Source organism: Saccostrea cucullata, unplaced genomic scaffold, assembly GCF_032062105.1.
Source record: "Saccostrea cucullata isolate Sc308-1 unplaced genomic scaffold, CSIRO_AGI_Scuc_v1 ctg4659, whole genome shotgun sequence".
Lineage (NCBI taxonomy): Eukaryota > Metazoa > Mollusca > Bivalvia > Ostreida > Ostreidae > Saccostrea > Saccostrea cuccullata.
The window spans coordinates 1-24,105 of record NW_026930874.1 but is presented as its reverse complement, the minus strand read 5'-3'; the positions used below and the strand labels follow the sequence as shown (position 1 = coordinate 24,105).

Here is a 24,105-nt window from a genome sequence, read left to right as displayed (position 1 = left end):
CCCTTTGAGAAACATGTATTTCAAAACACTTTGTATAATGATCTTTATCTGTCAAAATACAGATATAGTATTTGATTTTACATTTGGAAGCAATTTAAATTTTTTGGAAAAATTAAATCGTTTAAATCTCCCTCTATTAGACATTTGAGATATTTCAAAACACATTGTTTGATGTTCTCCATATAACAGAGTACAAATATGGTACTAAATTTTACATTTGGAAACCATTTAAATTTTTTGAAAAATTTAAATCGTTTAGATTTTCCTCTATTTGACCTTTGAATGATTTTAAAACACATTATATGATATTCTCCATCTGTCAAAATACAGATGTAGCAATTGATTTTACATTTGGCAGAAATTAAATTTTTTTGAAAAATTTAAATCGTTTAAATCACACTCTATTTGACATTTGAACGATTTTAAAACACATCGAATGATGTTCTTCATATGTCAAAAGACAAATATGGTATTCAGTTTTATATCTGGGAGCAAATTAAATTTTTTGAAAAATTTTAATCGTTTAAATCTCACTCTATTCGACCTTTGAGATATTTCAAAACACTTTGTATGATGTTCTACATCTGTCAAAATAAAAATGTAGTACTTAATTTTACATTTGGAATCAATTTGAATTTTTTGAAAAATTTTAATCGTCTAATTCTCACTCTGTTTGACCGTTGAAAGATTTCAAAACACGTTGTATAATGTTCTCTATCTCTCAAAATACAATTAAAGTACTTAATTTGACACATGAAAACAATATAATTTTTTTGAAAATTTATAATCGTTTAAATTTCACTTTATTTGAAGTTACAGGGATTTAAAAAAATCTGATATATTGTTCTCGATCTTTTAAATACGGATGTAGTCCATGTTTAAACAATTAAGAGCCATTTAATTTTTTTTTTTAAAATTAAATCGATTTGATTTTACTCTATTTGATCTCAAAACACATGGTCTTACGCTGACAGATAAGTCGGACCATAACAATGTTGGACTATAACAAACTCGGACTATACCGAAGTCGGACTCTAACAAACTCGACCTATCAGTAAATCTTGGTCTTATGTTCTCCATCTTATAAAATACATAAAAGCCTTTTTTCACATTTGGATGCAATTAAAGTTTTTTGAAAACAAAAAAAATACAATCAATAAAATCTCACGCTTTTGACCTTATTTGAGAATTTCCCTATAAATTGTGTAATATTTCTTGAAATCGAAGTATGTAGGCCAAAGATCGAAGAGTTCATTCAGCCGCACTGACCGCAATCGTCCTTGATAATGAGTTTGACATGTTCTGTCAAAACAATGAGCCAACATACCTGCGTTCATAGTTTCTTTACCATTGCATTTACAATATAAAAAAATATACCGTTGGAGAGCTCTAAAAAGATCTATTTAATGAATTAAAAATTTTTAAAATCGGTCAAGAAATGAAAGAGAAATGACTTTTTACAGAAATCAAACGATATCCACCAAAGATCAAAGAGCACCGAAGAGCGCGGTCATCTGCAAATGTCCTTGATAATGATTTTGACATGTCCTGTCAAAATGAAGGTATAACTTACCTGAGCTTATATATAGTGCACGTACAATAACAAGAAAGATACCGTTGGAAAGGTCTTGAAAAGATCTATTTGATGGTACAAAAAGATTTGAAATCGGACAATAAATGAAAGAGTCATGATTTTTTAAAAGAAAATTTCTAAGAGTACACTTGCACTCAAGTGTCCTAAACACACATGAGCCTATAAATTATTTATTATTGTACTCAAACACAAAACAAATACATTTTTGGAAAGCTCTTGCCAAGATCTATCTGGTGGTATAAGAAATTTAAAAATTGGAACAAAACATTTTTTTGAACAATTTAAATCTAAAATTGAAAAAAAATTAAAACGTCTTCTTAAAATTTCAAAACTCAAGTGCACATGCCAGGATTACATTTAATCATTCCCGAAAATTTCAAATCTCTATTTTGCGTATTTTTTTCAGAATAGGACATACCAGTATTGCAGCAAAACGTAAAAAATACGTAATATTTAGCGAACGGAAGTAAATTGATAAAAAATGAAAAAAAATATTTTCAAGAGAACATTGTTCCCTATCATCTCTAAAAGTTTGTCAAAAATTCCATGGAACCGTCACTGAGATACTGGTGTAGGAAAAAATATCATTAATCCCTTTTTGTCCCTTAATACGTAATATATGACGTCAGCAGTATAATATGTAGTTGAAGATTCTTAAGAGGAACATTTTTGTTTCTTTAATTAATCACAAAATATCGATTGTTTAAGAGGTATACAACAAATTGTTCGGGGTCCTTTTTATCCTGAATTTGATGAGTCAGCACTTTTTGATTGACATCATTTGAAAGAACTTGACATTTTGCACAAATATTGTTCAGTTTCTCTTAACAAAATGACTATACTTTTAAAGATATGATACAAAATGTCTCGAAAATTCACTCTTGATTTGTGTCCTAACTTACAACCCTTGGCCGTTTCCATTTCAAACATTTTCGGAAAATTTGGAAACCTTGTTGCAACATGGGAACATGTCCTCTATTATCACAGAAAATTTCAGTGCTCTAGCTTTAACCGTTTTTGAGTTCTATTGCAGACAAAGGGGTCCTCAAAATTTTGATTTAAGGGCAATAACTCTCGACCAGAAGTGATTTAAAAAAATGAAAAAAAAATTATAAGGTTTAGATAAAGTTACACCTTTCCTGAAATTTTCAAGTAAATCTGTCGAGCCATCTCCGAGAAATCTTCTGCACAAAATTTGTGTAGAAAAAAATAGGAAGAAAAACTAGATACGATTTCGTTGCGAGCAACCCGTGGGTCTTCCGTCCAATTCTTGATGAGATGAGATAAGATTTTGATCGTAATTTTCATTCTAAAATAATGATTTACCACAATTTGTAAAAAGACATTGAACATTAAAGACTTAAAAATCGGCCTTTTGCCCCTAACGGCCCCTAATTTTAGGAATCGGCCCTTTTTATTCATATCATCTTAAAGCTCTTAAGATTTTGAACATTTTTTGTTCAACAACTATTCAGAAATTCTTTTTCGTTTTTGAGCTATTAGCAAAAGAAATATTTCGGGGCCAACCCTTCAACTCCTTAATGGGGACGTTTAGAAAAAACTGAAAGATTGCTTCATATTCAGAACATTATTTTGAACATCTTTTGTTCAATATTGCTTATCAAAATATTTCACCCTTCCGAGATATAAAGCGTCAAAGATTTAGCATTCTGGCCCCCTGTGGCCCCTAATTATGTACCATACGACATGAAAATCATAATATATAGTTGTAGATGGTTGAGATAAACATCTTTGCTTCAGAAATGTATTACAAAATATTAAGTGATAAAGAGTTATCGATTGAAGACTTTTGGCCCCTCTTGGCCCCTAATTTGAGTGCCCAGCCCCTTTTTCAGGATTTTATCTTAAGGCTCTTAGAATTTTGAACACTTTTTGTTCAACAACTATTCAGAGATTCTTTTTCGTTTTTGATTTATTTGCAAAAGACATATTTAGGGGCCAACCCTTCAACTCCTTATTGGGGACATTTAGCGAAAAATGAAAGGTTGCATATTGTTCAGAACATGATTTTGAACATCATTTGTTCAATATTACTTATCAAAATATTTCTCCATTTTGAGATATTAAGCTTTAAAGATTTAGCATCCTGCCCCTTGTGGTCCCTAATTTTGTATCATACGAAATGAATTTCATTATATACAGTTGTAGATTGTTGAGAGAAACATTTTTGCTTCAGTAATGTATAACAAAATATTGACTGCTAAAGAGTTATCGAATAAAGCCTTTTGGCCCCTCTCGGCCCCTAATCTGATGAGTCAGCACTTTTTTCTTGATATCATACTAAAGATACTGTCATTCTGCACAAACATTGTTCAATATATTTTAACAAAATAATTATACTTTAAAAGATATGGTGCAAAATGTCTCAAAAAATCAGTCATGATTCGTGTCCTAAATTTTGACCCCTACCGAGCTTCCATACTAGGCACTTTCCGAAATTTTGAAAACATAGGTACAAATCTTCAATTTGTCGTCTATTACTCCTGAAAATTTCAGCCTTCTAGCGTTTATCGGTTTTGAGTTTTTGTCCGGACAAAATGTCATATGAAAATCGATCAAAGGTGATAACTTGTGACCGGAAGTGAATTTCCAAAAATTAAGAAAAATGAGTAAGGTTCACATTATTATAGATCATCGCTGAAATTTTCAAGGAAATCGACCAAACCGTCTCTGAGAAATCGTCTGCACAAAATTGGTATTGAGAAAAATAATAATAAACTAGACGAGCTTGTTGCAAAGCAACAAATAAGTCTTCCGTCTAATTCTGAAGACAATGATATCGAGATTGATAGACATTTACGGTTCTGTGTGCAAGAAACGAGCCATTTACAAATACTTCCGGCCTGACCGGAAGTGACAGTATTTTAACGACTTTAAATGATTTCTGCCTCTGCTATTTATTATTTTGAACAACTTTCCTTCTATGATGCATAACAAATTGTCAACACTTTTTGAGATATCAGAGAAAACGTTTTGGCCCCTCTGGATCCTTTATTTTAGGGGCCAGCCCTTTTTCTTGGATATCATTTGGAAGATCATGCAATTCTACACATCTTTTGTTCTATATGTCTTAACAAAATATATAAAGGTAAAAAGATATCATGGAAAAAGTGTTAAAAACTTTGAAATTCGTGATACGTCTATTTTCGGGCCATAGCGAGCGCCGACGTGCGGCACTTCCGATAAAAATGAAATACGTTACACATATCTACAGACTTTGGTCTATTACATCTGAAAGTTTCATGTTTCTATCTTGAGCCATTATTGAGAAAGTCTGCGGACAACCAGACCCTTCAAAAACCATAAAATCGACAATATCTCCAAACCGGAAGTGACGTCATCAAATCAGAAAAAAACGCATAAGGTTCAAGTGATGTTACATAAGTCCTGAAAGTTTCATGGAAATCCATCGAGCCGTTTTCGAGAAATCGCGTGCACAAAATCGGTAAGAAAAAAAAGAATAACTAGAGCAAAGCTCGTTGCAAAGCAACGAGTAGGTCTTCCGTCCTGTTTGACCGGAAGTAGCATTAATTTTTAACAAAAATGAGAAATAACGCCTAAAAATGGTTTGAATCCTTTAACGCTATGTTAATTAATGCAAAAATAAGCAATTTTTTGCTACTTCCGGTTTGACCGGAAGTGACGACAACGGACGACAAAATTATTTTTTTGCTTCTAGAGACATTTGTTACCAAAAAACTTGTCAAGAAAGGCAAAAATACGCGTTTTTCGACTACTTCCGGTTTGACCGGAAGTGACGACGCCGGACGTTTTCTGACGACTTCAATAGATTAAGCTTGTCATTTTGAACAACTTTGCTTCTTTGACGTATTACAAATTCTCAATACGTTTTGAGATATAAAGAAAAAACTGTTGGCCCCTCTAGGCCCTTAAATTTAGGGGCCAGCCCTTTTTTCGAGATATCATTTGAAAGATCTTTAAATTCTGCACTTCTTTTGTTCTATACGTTTTCACAAAATATTTTCAGGTAAAAAGATATCGAAGAAAAGGTGTGAGAAATTTTGAAATTTGTGATAGGTCTATTTTCGGGCCATAGCGAGCGCCGACGAGCGTCACTTCCGGTAAATTTGATATACCTGTTGCACCTCTCCAGACATAGCTCTACCTAGCCTCAAAGTTTCAAGTTTCTATCTTGAGCCGTTTTTCGGGAAAATTGTGGACAAAATGACCCTTAAAAATCAGAAAATCGACGATATCTCTAGACCGGAAGTGACGTCATCGAAACGGAAAAAACGCATAAGGTTAAAGTGATGTTCCATACGTCCTGAAAGTTTCATAAGATTTTGTTGAGCCGTTTTCGAGAAATCGCGTGCACAAAATCGGTAAGAAAAAAAAAACAATAACTAGAGCCGAGCTCGTTGCAAAGCAACGAGTAGGTCTTCCGTCCTGTTTGACCGGAAGTAACTTTCATTTTAAAAAAAAGAGAAATGAAGTCCAAAAATTGTTTAATTCTTTAAATCTGTGTTATTTATTACTAAATTAAGCAAATTTTGGCCACTTCCGGTTTGACCGGAAGTGACGTTGAGAGACGGAAAATTAAGATTTAAGCTTTTTAGTGACATATGATATCCAAAAACCTGTCAAGAACAGCAAAAATATGCAATTTTGGACTACTTCCGGGTTGGCCGGAAGTGACGTCGCCGGACGTATTTTGACGACTCCATTAGATAAAGCTAGACATTTTAAACAACTTTGCTTCCTTGACGTATTTAAAATTCTCAATACTTTTTGAGATATAAAGGAAAAACTTTCGGCCCCTCTAGGCCCTTAATTTTAGGGGCCAGCCCTTTTTTCGAGATATCATTTGAAAGATGTTGGAATTCTACACATCTTTTGTTCTTTATGTCATCACAAAATATTTTCAGGTAAAAAGATATCGAAGAAAAGGTGTGAGAAATTTTGAAATTTGTGATAGGTCAATTTTCGGGCCATAGCGAGCGCCGACGTGCGTCATTTCCGGTAAATTTGATATACCTGATGCACCTCTCCAAACATAGCTCTACATAGCCGCAAAGTTTGAAGTTTCTATATAGAGCCGTTTTTCGGGAAAATTGTGGACAAAATGACCCTTAAAAATCATAAAATCGACGATATCTCTAGACCGGAAGTGACGTCATCGAAACGGAAAAAAACGCATAAAGTTCAAGTGATGTTCCATACGTCCTGAAAGTTTCATAAGATTTTGTTGAGCCGTTTTCGAGACATCGCGTGCACAAAATCGGTAAGAAAAAAAACAATAATAACTAGAGCAAAGCTCGTTGCAAAGCAACGAGTAGGTCTTCCGTCCGGTTTTGACCGGAAGTGCCGGAAGTGACATTTAAAAAGAAAGCAATGAGCAAAGTTGTCTACAGTGACTTTATAGTTTCAATTTTGCATCAAAACTTTCAAAATAAGCTATTTTTGGCTACTTCCGGTTTGACCGGAAGTGACAACGACGGAGGAAAAATTATTTTTTACGCTCCCAGAGACATATGTTATCCAAAAACTTGTCAAGAACGGCAAAAATACGCGTTTTCCGACTACTTCCGGTTTGGCCGGAAGTGACGACGCCGGACGTATATTGACGACTCCAGTAGATAAAGCTTGACATTTTGTACAACTTTGCTTCTTTGATGTATTACAAATTCTCAATACTTTTTGAGATATAAAGAAAAAAATTTCGGCCCCTCTAGGCCCTTAATTTTAGGGGCCAGCCCTTTTTTCGAGATATCATTTAAAAGATCTTGAAATTCTACACCTTTTTTGTTCTATATGCTTTAACAAAATATTTCTGAGTAAAAAGTTATCGTTGAATAGGTGATTAAAATTTTGAAATTCTTGATAGGACTATTTTCGGACCATAGCGAGCGTCGGCGCTTCGTACTTCCGGTAGTTGTAATATTCTTAGTGCACATCTCCAAAAGTTGCTTTAGCATCACTGAAAATTTCAAGCTTCTGTGTTAAGTACTTTTTGAGAAAACTGCCGGACAAAGTGACCCTCTAAAAATCACTAAATCGCAGAAAACTCCGAACCGGAAGTGACGTCATCAAAATAAAAAAATATATATCTAGATTTTTTGATGTTCTATCAGACCTGAAAGTTTCATGAAAATCGATCCAGCCGTTCTCGAGAAATCGTGCGTACAAAATCGGTAAGAAAAAAAACTATAATAATAAAAATAGTGGAAAAGAAACCTAAGAAAAACAATAAGGTCTTCCGCTGAAGACGGAAGACCTTAATAAAAGTGAAAAAGAAACCGAAGAAAAACAATAAGGTCTTCCGCTGAAGACGGAAGACCTTAATAATAAAAGTGAAAAAGAAACCGAAGAAAAACAGTAAGGTCTTCCGCTGAAGACGGAAGACCTTAATAAAAGTAAAAAAGAAACCTAAGAATAACAATAAGGTCTTCCGCTGAAGACGGAAGACCTTAACTAGAGCAAAGCTCGTTGCAAAGCAACGAGAAGGTCTTCCGTCCTGTTTGACCGGAAGTAGTTTTCATTTTTAACGAATATGAGAAATAACGCCCCAAAATTGGTTGAATCCTTAAAATCTATGTTAATTAATGCAAAAATAAGCCATTTTTTGCTACTTCCGGTTTGACCAGAAGTGATGACGACGGACGGAAAATTTATTTTTATGTTCCTAGTGACATAAGATACCCAAAAACTTGTCAAGAATGACCAAAATACGCGTTTTCCGACTACTTCCGGTTTGGCCGGAAGTGATGTCGTCGGACGTATTTTGACGACGCCCGTAGATTAAGCTTGAAATTTTGAACAACTTTGCTTCTTTGATGTATTTCAAATTCTGATTACTTTTTGAGATATAAAAGAAAAACTTATGGCCCTTCCAGTCCCTTAATTTTAGGGACCAGCCCTTTTTTCGAGATATCATTTGAAAGATCTTGGAATTCTACACTTCTTTTGTTCTATATGTCATAACAAAATATTTCAAAGTAAAAAGATATCATAGAAAAGGTTGTAAAAAATTTGAAATTCGCGATAGGACAATTTTCGGGCCATAGCGAGCGCCGACGCGCGGCACTTCCGATAAAAATGAAATTCATTTTGCACATCTATAGACTTAGGACTATCATACCTGAAATTTTCACGTTTCTATCTTAAGCCAGTTTTTAGAACGTTCGCGGACAACCTGACCCTTCAAAAATCATAAAATCGACAATATTTCCGGACCGGAAGTGACGTCATTAAAACAGAAAAAAATGAATCAAGTTCAAGTAATGTTACATGAGTCCTGAAAGTTTCATGGAAATCCATCGAGCCGTTTGCGAGAAATCGCGTGCACAAAATCGGTAAGAAAAAAAAGAATAATAATAGGTAAGAAAAAAAGTGAAAAAGAAACCGAAGAATAACAAGAAGGTCTTCCGCTGAAGACGGAAGACCTTAAAAAATAGTGGAAAAGAAACCTAAGAAAAACAATAAGGTCTTCCGCTGAAGACGGAAGACCTTAATAATCTTTATTCAAGCATAGGCAATTTGGCAATGTACATGAACATTGATCGAGGTGTGAATATTATACACAATATAAAAATTATAAACTTAATATACATAATTCAAGAGATAAGTTATAAAAACAAGTTGAATACTTAATCTCATTTCTATATAAATATACGAGTATATTGTATTAAATATGCCTAAATCATGGATAGCCAATTAAAGCCACTATGTCTTAAATAGATAGAATACTAGCTATAAACGAGATGGCTTTAAAAGTAATCGTTTTATGCAAAATCATATAAAACATAAGTTCTTAATTGTATATGAGGAAAGAACAGTTGAGCTATAAATCTAACATAATATCTTTGACATTTTTCTTAGGTTTCTCCATAAAATGATTTTGATCTCTTTTTTGAATGTTGTTTTACTTGTTATTGTATTAATCTGGTCAGGTAGGGAATTCCAATTTTTGATTCCATTTTAAAATTGTTTGACTCTCCATCTTTTTGAACCCTTGGAACTACAAAAATTAAATTGACTTGACCTTTTAAATTTTTTGACACATTTCGCTTTAAAAATTGCTTTACATATAACTTGGACCTTTATTATGAAAAATATTGTAGACATGAGTGAAGTATAACTGACAAACTTTACTTCTAATGTCCAAAAACCATTTTATTTTTCAAATTCGGTAACACTAACTCTTGATCTAGTTGAAACATCGAAAATGAATCTAATACACTTATTCTGTACAACCTGTAGTCTATTTTTTTTTTCAGATAGACCTTCATACAAACAAGTAATAGCATAATCAATGTGCCACTGAATTAAAGCGGTACACAATGATTTTCTTGATTGCATTGACAAACATGATTTTTGTCTAATATAAAAATTTAGGTCGTTGGTTTGTTTTGCTAAGAATAATTTCTACTCACCAGAAAGTAAGTTATCTAAAAAAATCCTAGATATCTAACACGATTTTTACATTCAATTTTGATACCATCACATACAGCTGAAAAAAGTGTTCATATCATAAGAATTCAATTATCAGAACCTTCTATACAGATTCTGTTTATTCATATTCATGTAATAGTATGACTATCAGAAAAAAATGTCTTTCGTCGTTGCCGAAAATTATATTTTGTTTTCAACTTATTGTACATGTACTTGTTACAAATGATTAATAGCAAAAATCACATACCCTACATCTCTAAACAGGTCTCTCTACACACAAAATAATGCTGACAACAGATGTTTCAAAAATACAACCAACATTAGCATCATTAGCCTTTTGAAGGTTAAAAGATACGGGATCAGTTCATATCAAGCTTCCAAGGACATCACACAATAAGAGATGCTTTTGAGTACTAAATGCGTATTTTCTCCAAAAATATACCTAAATATTAGGCTCTAGTGACATATCTTTTTAATATCACTTCTAAACGTTGGGTTCATGAAGGCATAAATTATAGGATTAGTAACATTGTACACAAAGTACATATAAAAAACAATGTCATTGTGGGTAACGGCACCAAGTGCCATCAACCAAGCAGGGAAAAAGGCAATGATAAAGACAACGGCAACAATAAATAACATGAATGCTGTCTTGATGTTTGCTATTGTATCGTGATCTTTGATATAGCGGTGATGATTTTTATGGGCCTGTTTCTGCTGCAGAGGCATCGCCTCGTCTGCATTTTCTACCAGTCGAGAAGAGACGCCTTTTTCACCTTTTTCCACCTACAAAATCTTTTGTTCTTTGCCGTTTTCGTTGTTGTCGTTACCAGACAGGACAGTAAATGGCGGAGTTGGGGATGAGGCATTTTGTTTTTTGGGCTCTTTGAGAAAGGCCTGAAGACTAATGTTATTCATAGCCTTTTGTTTTCTTCTCTTGGATCTTCGTCGGGTGACGGAATAATAAATCATAGTATAAAGTAATAGCACAATAATCAGGGATATCAAATAAAAGGAAGAATAAATTTTCTGCCACGTTTTTAAGTAAGCCATGCCCACAATTGTTCCTGGATAATTACATTGACCAGTGTATTCTTCCTGCTGATACGGTGTCGAAAAAGTTTGGTCAATGATACCATCTATACTGTGTGTCGCTTCAGTGCAGTCTGAAAACTCCCCAGGGTATGAATCTGCATACATGTACACAGAATAGGATACACAGCTAAGTGTACCCAGGATACAGGCCAAGACTGTCAACAGGCCAATAACAGCCCTGGCCCGAGTTTTATTCAACAGATGCAAAAATGGGTGGCAGATGCAGAGATAACGGTCCACAGCAATGGCCACCATTAAAAACGCAGACAGGGGCACGCTGAAGGTCAGAAGAAATATGTAAGTTTTACACAGAGCGTCGTACAGAATTATAAACCTAAGGTATATCATACACGCAGTATACGGTATAATAACAGAACAGGTCAAAAAGTCGTACACAGCTAACCCAAGAATGAAAACTGACGAGGTGAGTTTATCCTTTTTCTTCCTGTACACAAAAATGACAATTCCATTTCCTATGATGCCTATGACGCTGAATACGGTGAGCATGCCTATAACGATGAGATCGGAAGTCTTCAGTGGACATTTCGGTAAACCCTCGTCAGCACTGCAGTCAATCTGTTGCGTGTGACAGTCCGTGCTGTTCATTTTTCATGAAATACCAGCTCCTGAAATCATGAATAGATAATAATTACTCAGAATAGAAAGAGGTGCTATTTTCATGTATCCAAGTTTATTTTTTTAATTTCACAAAGTAAACATGTTTTCATAAGTACTATTATACTAGTATATACTATCACGATCGTGATTTCAAAGGTATGAAGAGACCCAGGAATTTATGTTTATCATGAATTGAATTTTTTTTTACAGAAATATATGGAGCTACATGTAACACATAGTATTCAATCTCAAAGTCCATAAAACAATACAAAATAGGAGCAGAGCAAACACGGACCCCCAAAATATCAGTAGTGGGATCAGGTGCCACGGAGAAGTGAGCATTCTCTGCTAACCGGTCACACCCGCCGTGTGGTCCTTGTCATGATCGGGAAATAACGGTGAAATCCGTCGTCAATATGGTATACATAATGAACTAACAATTAGTATAAAAACGTCAGTCAGCATTTGACTCAAAGATAAATTGCATTTACTGACAAAGTCATTGTATCGATCAAAGAACTTACGAAATGAAGACTTTACCAAGACTTTGATCATGATATTCTTGTTTCATCAACTTGCTTGTCAATATATTGCAGATATATACTACATGTACTACAATATATTACAGATATTACTACTAAACAATTCTTCATCCACGAAATTAATCCAAATGACTTCACATTTTTCCTAAAACCACCAAAATTTGACTTCTTGAAAACATTTGATTCTACAGTACATCAACAGAAATATTTCTTCTTTAGAAGTAATATAATATTGATACTCCGCGAATGATAACGTAAACATTCCTCTTTTATATAAAGAAATTGTAACAATGTTAAAAAATATCACATAGACTTAAAATGCTTTTATTTTACTTATTAAAATAAACTTTTTTCATTTTAAAATATTTTAGTATGGTGACTTTTTAAGTGACACTTTATGTTAAGAACGCGGAAAGAGTCTTGTAAATTGAATTTGCACGCTTTCGGATTGATATGAGTTTTATTTCCTGTTTTATTTATCTATCATATTAATCAATATAGATTAATTACATACTCGTGCGGGGTAGTCAAATTCCTTCCCGGGGCCAAGATTCACGGTCTAGGACTCGGCAAAGCCTCGCACTAGAATTTGAATCTTGTACCTTCAGTGGAATTTCACTAGTCTATCCCACATTCGTTTGAGTTTCTGATTGACAATATACGATATATGTGGTTTTTGGAGACCAGGTATTCTAACAATCCATTGGAATACCCATGGGTACAAATTGCGCTCTGTGATAAGCAGACTTATTTTTAAATTCATCTGAAGCAGAATTTATGAAAAAAATCTTATGCGTGAAAAGAGGAAAACTCTTGCTTGGCCTTCAACTCGACATTGAGATATATCGATGATTTATTCTCAATTTATAATGGTAATTTCCATTCCTACGTCGATTCGATATTATATCTTGGTGAGCTTGAGATAAAAGATACAACAGAGTCCGACACTTCTATTTCATACTTGGATATTTTACTTTAAAAAGACACTATAATGGAAATCTAACAACCAAGCTTTATGATAAACGTGATGACTTTAACTTTTCTTTCGTCATCTTCCCTTACTTATGCAGCAATATACCTTCATCACCTGCATTCGGAGTATATATATCTCAGTCCATTCGATACGCAAGAGCATGCTTTACGTATGAAAAATTTCTAAAACGAGGTAAATTATTGACAAGCAACTTGATGAAACAAGAATATCAACAGTCTCGTTTAAAGTATCATTTCGTAAGTTTATGGTCGATATAATGATCTTGTCAGCAGATACAATTTATCATTGAGTCAAATGCTGACTGACGTTTTTCATACCATTTGTTAGTCAAATACTTATACACTGAATTGAATTGACGATGGATTTTTTCCGTTATTTCCTGATAATGACAAGGAGCACACGGAGAGTGTGACCGATCGGCAGGGGATGCTCATTCCTCCATGTTACCTGATCCCACCTCTGATGCTTTGGGGGTCTGTGTTTGCTGTACTCTTATTTTGTATTGTTTTATGGACTTTGAGATTGTATACTATTCGTTATCTCCATTTCCTTCCTTGTAGTTATGAATGATTCTATTATTCTTATATCTCCGCTTGAATAAGATTCTTAATTTCATATGCCATATGTCCTTTACCCTCCATATTTAAGTTCACAAACTCCCTGAAAGTTTTGCTACTTCCCTCTTTATCTGCTAACTTCTAAGAACATCTAATTAGCTCTTTAGAATTACATTGTACAGTGTATATCGATTTGACAATTTTGTTTGTCTCTTGGACTGGAGAAAGTATAATTTAGGGCATTAATTATTCTTACAACACCTTTTATTATATATCCCAGCTGTAATGAGATTATTTTTTTTTCCATTTTATCTCGTACCTTACACGGACTTTTTCTACTTGTCAACTTTTTTAATCATCTCCTCATATTGGATTTTTGTTAGGTCACCTGAGTAACTCAGGTGAACTATTGCTATCCGTTTTCGTCCGTCGTCGTGCGTCGTGTGTCGTGCATCATGTGTAAACATTTGAACATTTTCAGAGAATCATACTAGCAATCTAAACATTTCTTTTTTTAGCGAAAAAACCATAAGCGCCGATAATTCATCTGCATTGATATGTATTTTTACCGTAATATGGCAATTTTAGAGGTATTGAGCTTTGAAAAAATAAATTTAGGAATTAATTTCTAGACCAACCTAGATGGTTAATTTTTCAAAAATTTCTTATCTTGGTGACTTTTTATATTAACTTCCATTTACTCGAATGAAAAAAAAATCCCTAGCGCAGAAATTTAAAAATACGGAAAAAATGTGATGATTTGGCGCTTTTCCATCAAATTCCCATAGGGTCCAATTAATAGTAATAGTAAGATAAAACAACTTTCCAGTGGCTATCCAAGTCCAACTTGCCCTTCATTGATAAACATAATATTTTGTTTCTGCAGTGATGGTTTTCACTAAGAGCACGAATTTAATTAGGTGTAATTTTTTTTGAAAATATGTGCATTTTAAGAAGATTTTTTCTCTCAATTAATTATTATTCCACGTATTTCTTTTTATCAAGTGATACTTTCTATCTGTTAATCACCCTGAAAAATTTATAAACTGTAAAAGTTTTAACTTAATACCTCACATATTTTTTGGGCTATTGTAAAAATAAGTTTTTGGATATGTTGACCTTTGACGAAACCTTAAGTTGTTGTTCCCGCCAAAGCTGCTGAAATATGAAGCCCATTTTTTTAAGTATACACTGTACATACAGTAATTTAGTGCTTATCAATTTATAGGAAAATTACTAAATATGTTTTTTTTTCTAATTATATCTGTTTTCGTGTTATAGTTTATTATTTTAACTATTGATTTTTATCCAAAGTTGTTGAACTGAACATGTTGAGCTTGACAGCTAGAGTTAAATGTGTTAAGAAATAAGCCATGGTTAAACCTAAAAGTGAAACAAAAAAGTAAAACATTTTTGTCTTTGGTTTTGTGTTTAGGATCTATAGGCTTTTTTTTACAGTGATATCCTTTTATCTACAATTGATATCTTTTTCAAAATTCAATACAAAACCAGATATCCCAAAGATTAAATTTCATACTAATTTTACAAGCTAAAACTATATAATTCAAATCTAAAACAACAAATTGAAATAAACAAAGTTGTTAAAATAAACGCCATTAATTCAAATATTAAGAGCAATATAAAAGAAGTTGTTAAAATGAATGCCATCTAAAAATTTTGGTTCGGTATACGTTAATATTTATTATGACATTCCCAAATGCTTGGCACCACTTTCCTTCTTGAATTAATCTTTGAAACTGTCATTCGTGATATAGACTTTGTTATAAATAATTAAAGGGGTTTACACACTCTTAAGGCTTTGTTTTATTTTAAATACATGTATAATAAAGAATATTTTTCTTACCGTATTACCGTGTCTCTTTTGTAACAGCTAACGGGAGATTCTGCCCAACTTTGTGTGCGTTTCCTACTTCTCAGAAACGGAAATTTACATGTGTATTAAACAAAGTGTTTATTATAAACTCTCGCTCTCGTGCTTCTGAAAAATATTTCGCGATGCATGCAGCTACTTTAAATTTGAAATTTTCTTCTGTGTACAAAATCATATAATAGCAAGCAAATTTTACATAAACCAGAATTTAATGACCTAGCTCTCAAAATATTTCTTAATTCCGCATCATAAATTAGATATTCAATTTAACAAATTGTTGTTGGTTTTTTCTTTGTAATTTTTTTTTGTTTGTTTGTTTGTTTGTTTTTTTTTTTGGGGGGGGGGGGGTACAAGGTCCCTTTTAGTTGGTTCAGTTTATTATACATTAAATAACTCTCAAGCAGTTGGTTTAGTTCTGTACATTATATAACTTTACAAATTTCAGAGGGTTGGTCCAGACTCCTTTCTCTCTCTCTCTCTTTCTATATATATGCGCTTGTAAAACATATCTTATTTGTATAAACAAAGAAATAAAAATCTTTAATTTGAGAAAATTTTCACTATAAAAAAATAACGAAAGCCCATTGAGTTCATGTGTGTGTGTGTGTGTCAGTGTGTATGTTTGTTTGTTTATTGTTCAATTCAGAGAGCTGCCGGAAGTTGAATCTGTTTTAAAATAGGTCATTGTTAGTTCTATCCTTTGCTTGCTGATGCTGATCTTGGTATAATGCTGTTTTTTTAATGTTGATGCTAACTCCATCCTGATGCTACATATGCTTCTGCTGATGCTAGTTTTTGTAACAAAAGTTCCCTGCACTGTATCTGGAATTCCATATTTTTCCGATTTCTAAAAATATTTTTTATTGTTTGATCCTTAAATTAATTAATATTTATTTATTTATTCATTTAAAAATAAATAGATTTATTATAAAGTTCATTTAATAATTTATTGTCCCTATATAATCTATACAAGCGCATACACTTTTTTGCAGATTGTCTAAATATCATCGGGATCGAGATTACTTTATTTGATAAAATATTTCGAATTTTCTCTATTACTACATTCCAGGAATCATTCTTGATTCTATAGTTCTTATCATATAAAATCATGGACGACGGTAATGTATTATGCTGTTGTTGGGGTAGAAATAACTTTTCCATTTTGCGCTTAGTAGCGTCTTAGTTTCATTGTAATAAATAACATATTTAAACCGCTGATACTAAAACAAGTCCCACGGAGAAAATAAGTCCCACATGAGTCCTACGTGAGTCCCACAGCAAAAGAGCCAATAAATACATAAAATAAAGGGTTATTTTGAAAGAATATCATATTTATATGATCATTTATCAAAAAAAGTTTTGATAAAATGTTTTAGTGTGTTAAATAGACGATTGTAAATTCCAGACCACAGTCAAGAACGATAACTCTGTTCAAATGTAAACAATGGCCAGGAATGACAATGCAATGCTTGATCACTGATGAAAGCTTACTTAAAAAAAAGTAGATATTTGTAAATAATTTTTTTAATTAAGAATGTTAAATTAATAATGGTGTTATTTCTGAATTTAATTTGTTCTTCTGTTTTACTTGAATTTTTAAGTTTCGTTTGAAAATATTCTTCCAACATGTATTAACGTTATATATAACATATAACTAAAAGTATGTTTTATTTTATGCTAGTAAATTATGATTTGTTTCTTACAAACTAAATTAGTTTTATTGTAGTTTTATGATATTTAACAACAATTAAACTTGGTAAGTTTTCCTGACACCCATGTTTATTGAATGTGTATACACACAGACACCTGTAGAGATACGTCCCTGGTATATCTGTATACAACACCTGGGGGATGTTATTCACACCTTTCAATCCCGCTGTTGTTTGTATACCTATTACAATAACTTTTGAACAAGACTGGGGCTAGGTTATACAATTTTGAATTCAAATAAAATATTTAATTAAATGTAGAATTAATGAAATTTCAGCTACTATTATACATATATGGCAAGGAATTAGTCCTGACTTTCATCTATGTTCATTTGTAACCAGTTAGAAGGGTTACAATACCCTATTTACAAGTAGCACTTTCTCATTTATTCTCCTTTATTTCATGGTTACAGTGGTTACAACAGTTACTGTGCTTTGTGTGATATTAGTAATACCAGACCGAGGTTTTTGTTGATTCATGGTAAGATGGCTACAACAAAAAATATCCAAGATGGCGTCGGCGATCAGAGCGGGGAAATAAAAAGTAGAAGAAGGGGGAGACCGAATAAAACAGCTTCATGCCCTTCCTCTAGGGATAACTCTAGGAACAATTCGCCCAAGAAATCTCATTGTGTACTAGCATTAGACAATGAAGAAGTTTGGTGCTGTAACTTATGTAAAAACGAATTCATGTCGGACGAAGACAAGCTCCTTGAGTGTCAACGATGTACCAATCATTTCTGCATAAAATGTCTGAAAAAATCAGTTGAGGAATATAACATTATGTCAAAAAGTGATGTCATGTGGTTTTGTGGTACATGCAGAGAAAAAGTCGAAAAGAACATAGTGGTGGATAGAGAGATAGAGGATAGGTGCAAGGAAATAATGAAAATATTTTAGTCAAGGATTGATAAACTTGAAAAGGAAGTGCAAAACAAATGCAGTGAAAATGATGTCCGTGCAATCGTCAAGGATGAACTAAATAATAAAGTAGCGTCTGGAAATTCTGAAATCACATCGAATAATGATGAGGTACAGCCTAAAGAAAATGTTACAGCAGTCCTGCAGGAAATAAATGAGAGGAAAAGTCGGGAAAATAACATGGTGGTATATGGAATTGAGGAGTGTGAGTCAGAATCTAGTGAGACACATGATCTCCCAGACCAGCCATGGTCAAAACTTGGAATTGACATCTTTACTCTAAAGACTGAGGATTACCTTGTCACAGTTGATTTTTACTCAGATTTCTTTGAGCTCGACCTTCTTCCAGATACCACGGCAGCTACAGTAATCAACTATTTGAAACAACATTTCGCACGTCACGGAACACCAGATGTTGTAATTACCGACAACGGCCCGCAGTTCAAATCAACAGACTTTCATGATTTTTCATGTAATTGGGAGTTTCAGCATGTAACCTCCTCCCCTTATTATAGTCAGTCAAACGGGAAAGCAGAAGCAACGGTGAAAATTGCAAAGAACATGGTGCGCAAGGCTAAGAAGAACGGAGATGATCTGTGGAAATGCGTCCTAGATTGGAGGAACACCCCAACAGTTGACATGGCCAGCAGTCCGTCACAACGACTCATGTCACGAAGGACTCGACATTCCTTACCCATGTCAAAGTGGAAGGTAGTTTGTTGGCAGTCATTAAGCCTTCACAGTTTCATTTGTTAAGTAGTTTATTAGCAGTTCCTTCAGCCTTCCATGTCCCTCAGACATGTTGATTTAATATTCATAAAAATAGTCAGTTCAAGGCAGTTTTTCTTAGCCTTCCAGTTTTCAATGGGTACTCGAGCAGTTATTTTCAGCGAAATATTTAAATGAGTTTAGAAAAACTGCTTGAAACCACAAATGACTGATTTAGAACTGCTACCCCATTTCCATTTATGGTTGTGTATGATAAATATTCAAAGCAATATGAAGATGCTGAAACTGGTACACAAAAGTACAATTTTAAATTAAAACCCTGCCAAAATATGGCTGAAATATTGCCATTAAACTTGGCATGAAAAAATAATAATATATGAAATACAGTTAAACAGCAAAATTGTAAGTTAATCATTTATCAAATTTTCCAAAGTCTGAAGTCCAGTTAAAAACGTTAGCAAAAATATAGAAATACACTATCAAAAATCCTTAGCTAAATGTATAATTTACCTAAACAATTTCAAGTAATTCTAAAATTAATTAACAATTTATCACAAATTTAAACAAGCAGCAAATTTTAACCAAGTCCAATTTCTCCATTTAAATTTAATACAACAAATAACACAATTAACTCCAAAAATCCGAAAACTATCGTAACTTTTATGATCGGGCTCGATCTATACACAATTTACGACCGCCAAGTTCGCAAACATTCCACCAGACCAGTCTACAATTTTTGAACAAGGCAATAAACCTTCAATAGTTTACAAAAAAAACAACTTAAACTGCAAGAAAATAGGATTCCGGCCATAAATATATGGTAAATCTACTACGGAAAACCAGTTAAAGTCCCTGACACAGAAGTAAGCTCAAATAATTACACAACTTTACTACTGCTATAATCAGCTGATTTCTACGCATCAAAACATGTGTACAAACTATTTCAACTCATGTAAACCACTTAAACTTATCAAGAATCACCTATCAACTAAATGAAAACCATAGATTAATATATATTCCTGCATTGTCAACTAACTATAACACGTACATTTAAAATTCATCTCAACTCTCCTACAATCTGAATGTCAACAATAATCAGGTTCCATAACTCTGTATAAAACTAATCTGTCAAATCTCTGGACCGTTACAAAATATCAATCATTATATTCATTCAAGGCCATATATATATATATTATACTTACCACTTGTTTAAATGTCTACATCATTATTTCAATAAATCTCAAGCTCTGTGGCCAGCAGGCTCCCTCTGTATTGGCTTATAGCCTTTTGTCCACAAATACACATGGCAGCCATGCAGAATTCAATTTTGGCGGGCAGTTGTACTAAGCTAAGTTCCTGTTGATTTTATTTGTTGGAACTTTGAGCCCAACATTAAAATTTCTCTTGAACCCAATCAAATTATACAAGGAAACTGCTTTGAATTGCTAACAAAACTGCTTAGGAAATCTGTCTTGTCCTCAAGCATATGCAGCACTGCTAGGGAAACTGGCAACTGCTTAAAAACTGCTTAGGAAAACTGTTTACTCCCAACGCCCTAGCAGTTACCAAAGAGCAATAAAAACCAAACTCTTTGGTACTGTTTGAAAACTGTTAAAAATTTCTAAAACTGCTAAAGAACTGCATAATAACTGCCTATATAGGCAGTTCACTTTTCCATGGGTACCTTTATCGCCGGAACTACTCCAGCCCAAACTTGTGGACAATGTAGCAGACAAAGTTAAGTTCAAACAGACATGTCTGATTTATTTAAAGGTTTCAACTTGTACATGATGTATGCTGGTAGTGATAGAATCTACCTGTCTACAATTACTAGATTTTAGCTATGTAGCTTGAATTACCTTAATTGCTTTATTTACCTACCCGAAGCAGCTATTTTCAGATAGACTCTTCTGAATTAAACTTAATTCTTACACAAGAGATGTATGTAAAACACTTATGCCTCCCTCCCCCAAAATCGTAATTTTTTTTAAAAGTCCAAAAGGGCATAACTTCGTCATAAATGGTGTGAACGTACCCAAAACAAACTTAAGGTAATATCTAGTAAATTAAAAGATGCCTACAGCTGTACAGATTTATAAAATTTGAGAAATAAATTCTTTAAATGATGCTTTATAACCATGATAACTTTAGCTTGGTCAAATATGCTGTTTCGGGGCATAAATCGTAGATAAACAAGATGAAAAATCATATCTTAAACTGTCATTTTCAATTAATAGTTAAGAAAACCTGAGCCATGAATGTGAGAGTTTTTTTCCATTTCAGAAATAGAAAATGTATGCAGATTGCCTACAGTCTAATACATGTTATAGAAAACAGTAATTTGTACACTGAGTGGCCAAAAGTATTGCAACAAACATGGCTGACGTCATCATGTTGTAATATGGAATGCATAAGAAAAAAACGATTTTTTATTAAATAAAAGTTATTAACTTGCAATATTTCTTTAGTATTTTGTTGCATAGCCTTTTTGGATGATAACCTGTCGTTGTCGTCTCGGAAATCAATTCATAGTATCACCATACAAATACAGGTTCCTTGAACATCATAAACATTTGACGTAATGTCTCAGTGACATCATAAGGGTCAATGGCATTCAAGTTTACTGTGTATAAATCTAAGAAAAAGAAATATTTCATGCATTAAAAGTCATAATCAGGCAAATATAAAATATGAATAAGTAACAGATGTAAATAGAATTAATAAGGTATCATTTTAAAACACCTCATAGGCCATAAATACAGTGAACAAGATAATTGAATAGTAATCATGGTATTTATAATCGAGGCTTTTATTGCCCTCTCCCTCTATATTTGAAAAAATATGTTGGTTTCTTTGAAAAAATAATTGTCCAATGCCATCTTTAAAAAATTGTTTATATTTTTTAGAAAAAAATTTCCTAACTTACCTTTTGATCCAATTATTCTTACCCTGAGAAGAGAGAGAACAAACAAACATTTATGTTCTAAAGATGGCTTAATGTGATTTATTTTGTTTACTTACAGATGAAGTTCCTCCATTGGAGGATATGTCAGAAATCTTACAACAAGCAGAAGTCATCAGGTCAAAGGTTAATAGTTCACAGGGTAAACAGTCTGTTGACCCCAGCCCCAGGGGAGCAGTTCCACAGAAGGGTCAGGGTACTGAGGTAAGGGGTGGTATATATACCGGTAATGGACATCTCATTTTCCATAGAATTATAAAATGGAAATTATTTACATGTACATGTATCATTCCCATTGAAAATCAGTCTGTTAATTTGATGCAAAGATAATAATTATATTTATTTTGGTTAAGTATTGATAAGTAATAGCTATAGGGTTCTGCCCTGTAAAGACTTCTTTATTGAAAGTTACAGATTAGTCAAAAGCTTGGAAAACTGAGATCAAGAAATCTAAAATTTGAAGGAAGGAATTTCACTAACAAGTTTGTGGCAATTTGTTCTAATTTGCATCTTGTTTTTCATTAATTGACTTGATTCGATTGAGATTTACACCATTTATAGATACAAAAACTAAGCTGAATACTAGAAATTATAAAACATCAACTTCTAAATTAAAGAAAATTATAGATTTTTATTTTTGTAGAAACCAAAGGAAAAATCATCAGATACTCAAAAGGTAAAACCAGCCGAGAAAAATGTACACCCTCAAAATCTTCATCCAGTTTTGGGGGGTTCAAAAAAGGATTTTTATTCGGAGGAAACAGTTCTTTAAAGTCAGACTCAAAGGGAACAAGTTCATCTTCCTCTGAATCAGGTGCTAAGCAGAGTACGTCTGACCTTCCCTATATAACCAAGCAGTCTACCAGTGAAAGTCGTGAACTCCCAGAGGTTCAACAACCATTGTCTGCAGAGGCTCAGAAAATAGCACAAAACAAAGGTAAGATTGACTGCAGAGGCTCAGAAAATAGCACAAAACAAAGGTAAGATTGACTGCAGAGGCTCAGAAAATAGCACAAAACAAAGGTAAGATTGACTGCAGAGGCTCAGAAAATAGCACAAAACAAAGGTAAGATTGACTGCAGAGGCTCAGAAAATAGCACAAAACAAAGGTAAGATTGACTGCAGAGGCTCAGAAAATAGCACAAAACAAAGGTAAGATTGACTGCAGAGGCTCAGAAAATAGCACAAAACAAAGGTAAGATTGACTGCAGAGGCTCAGAAAATAGCACAAAACAAAGGTAAGATTGACTGCAGAGGCTCAGAAAATAGCACAAAACAAAGGTAAGATTGACTGCAGAGGCTCAGAAAATAGCACAAAACAAAGGTAAGATTGACTGCAGAGGCTCAGAAAATAGCACAAAACAAAGGTAAGATTGACTGCAGAGGCTCAGAAAATAGCACAAAACAAAGGTAAGATTGACTGCAGAGGCTCAGAAAATAGCACAAAACAAAGGTAAGATTGACTGCAGAGGCTCAGAAAATAGCACAAAACAAAGGTAAGATTGACTGCAGCGGCTCAGAAAATAGCACAAAGCAAAGGTAAGATTGACTGCAGAGGCTCAGAAAATAGCACAAAGCAAAGGTAAGATTGACTGCAGAGGCTCAGAAAATAGCACAAAGCAAAGGTAAGATTGACTGCAGAGGCTCAGAAAATAGCACAAAACAAAGGTAAGATTGACTGCAGAGGCTCAGAAAATAGCACAAAACTAAGGTAAGATTTATCAAAGTGTAACAAATAATGGAGATATGGTTAGCTGTGTACACTCAATAACTCCGCTGAAGTAAGAATTTAGCATCCATTACATTACTTTACATGGTTCATAATATTTGTACATGTAATGATTTGTTGTGTTGATGTCAATGCTGCCACAAGATAAAGTTAAATACAGTAATTCTCAGTCTCAGTTGAGTAACTAATGATTGCTCTTACATGTAGTAGGACAGGTACCGTACACCTCATTAGAACAACTTCAAATTCTTTCAAATGTAACAGACTTTAATGAAATATATGATCTTGTTTTTAATCACACAGATGAGTGGTTGACTGATGGCCTGATGAA

At 33.4% G+C, this 24,105-nt stretch overlaps 1 long non-coding RNA gene and 1 pseudogene across 1 annotated transcript; one reads left to right on the top strand and one right to left on the bottom strand.

Moving 5' to 3' along the window:
• Positions 1-10,176: 10,176 nt before the first annotated feature.
• LOC134230394 (orexin receptor type 2-like) lies at positions 10,177-11,728 on the bottom strand (annotated as a pseudogene).
• Positions 11,729-21,973: 10,245 nt separating this feature from the next.
• LOC134230393 (uncharacterized) lies at positions 21,974-24,105 on the top strand. The gene is made up of 3 exons (XR_009984346.1): positions 21,974-22,249; positions 22,689-22,982; positions 24,078-24,105. It is a non-coding gene; the product is annotated as an uncharacterized LOC134230393 (long non-coding RNA).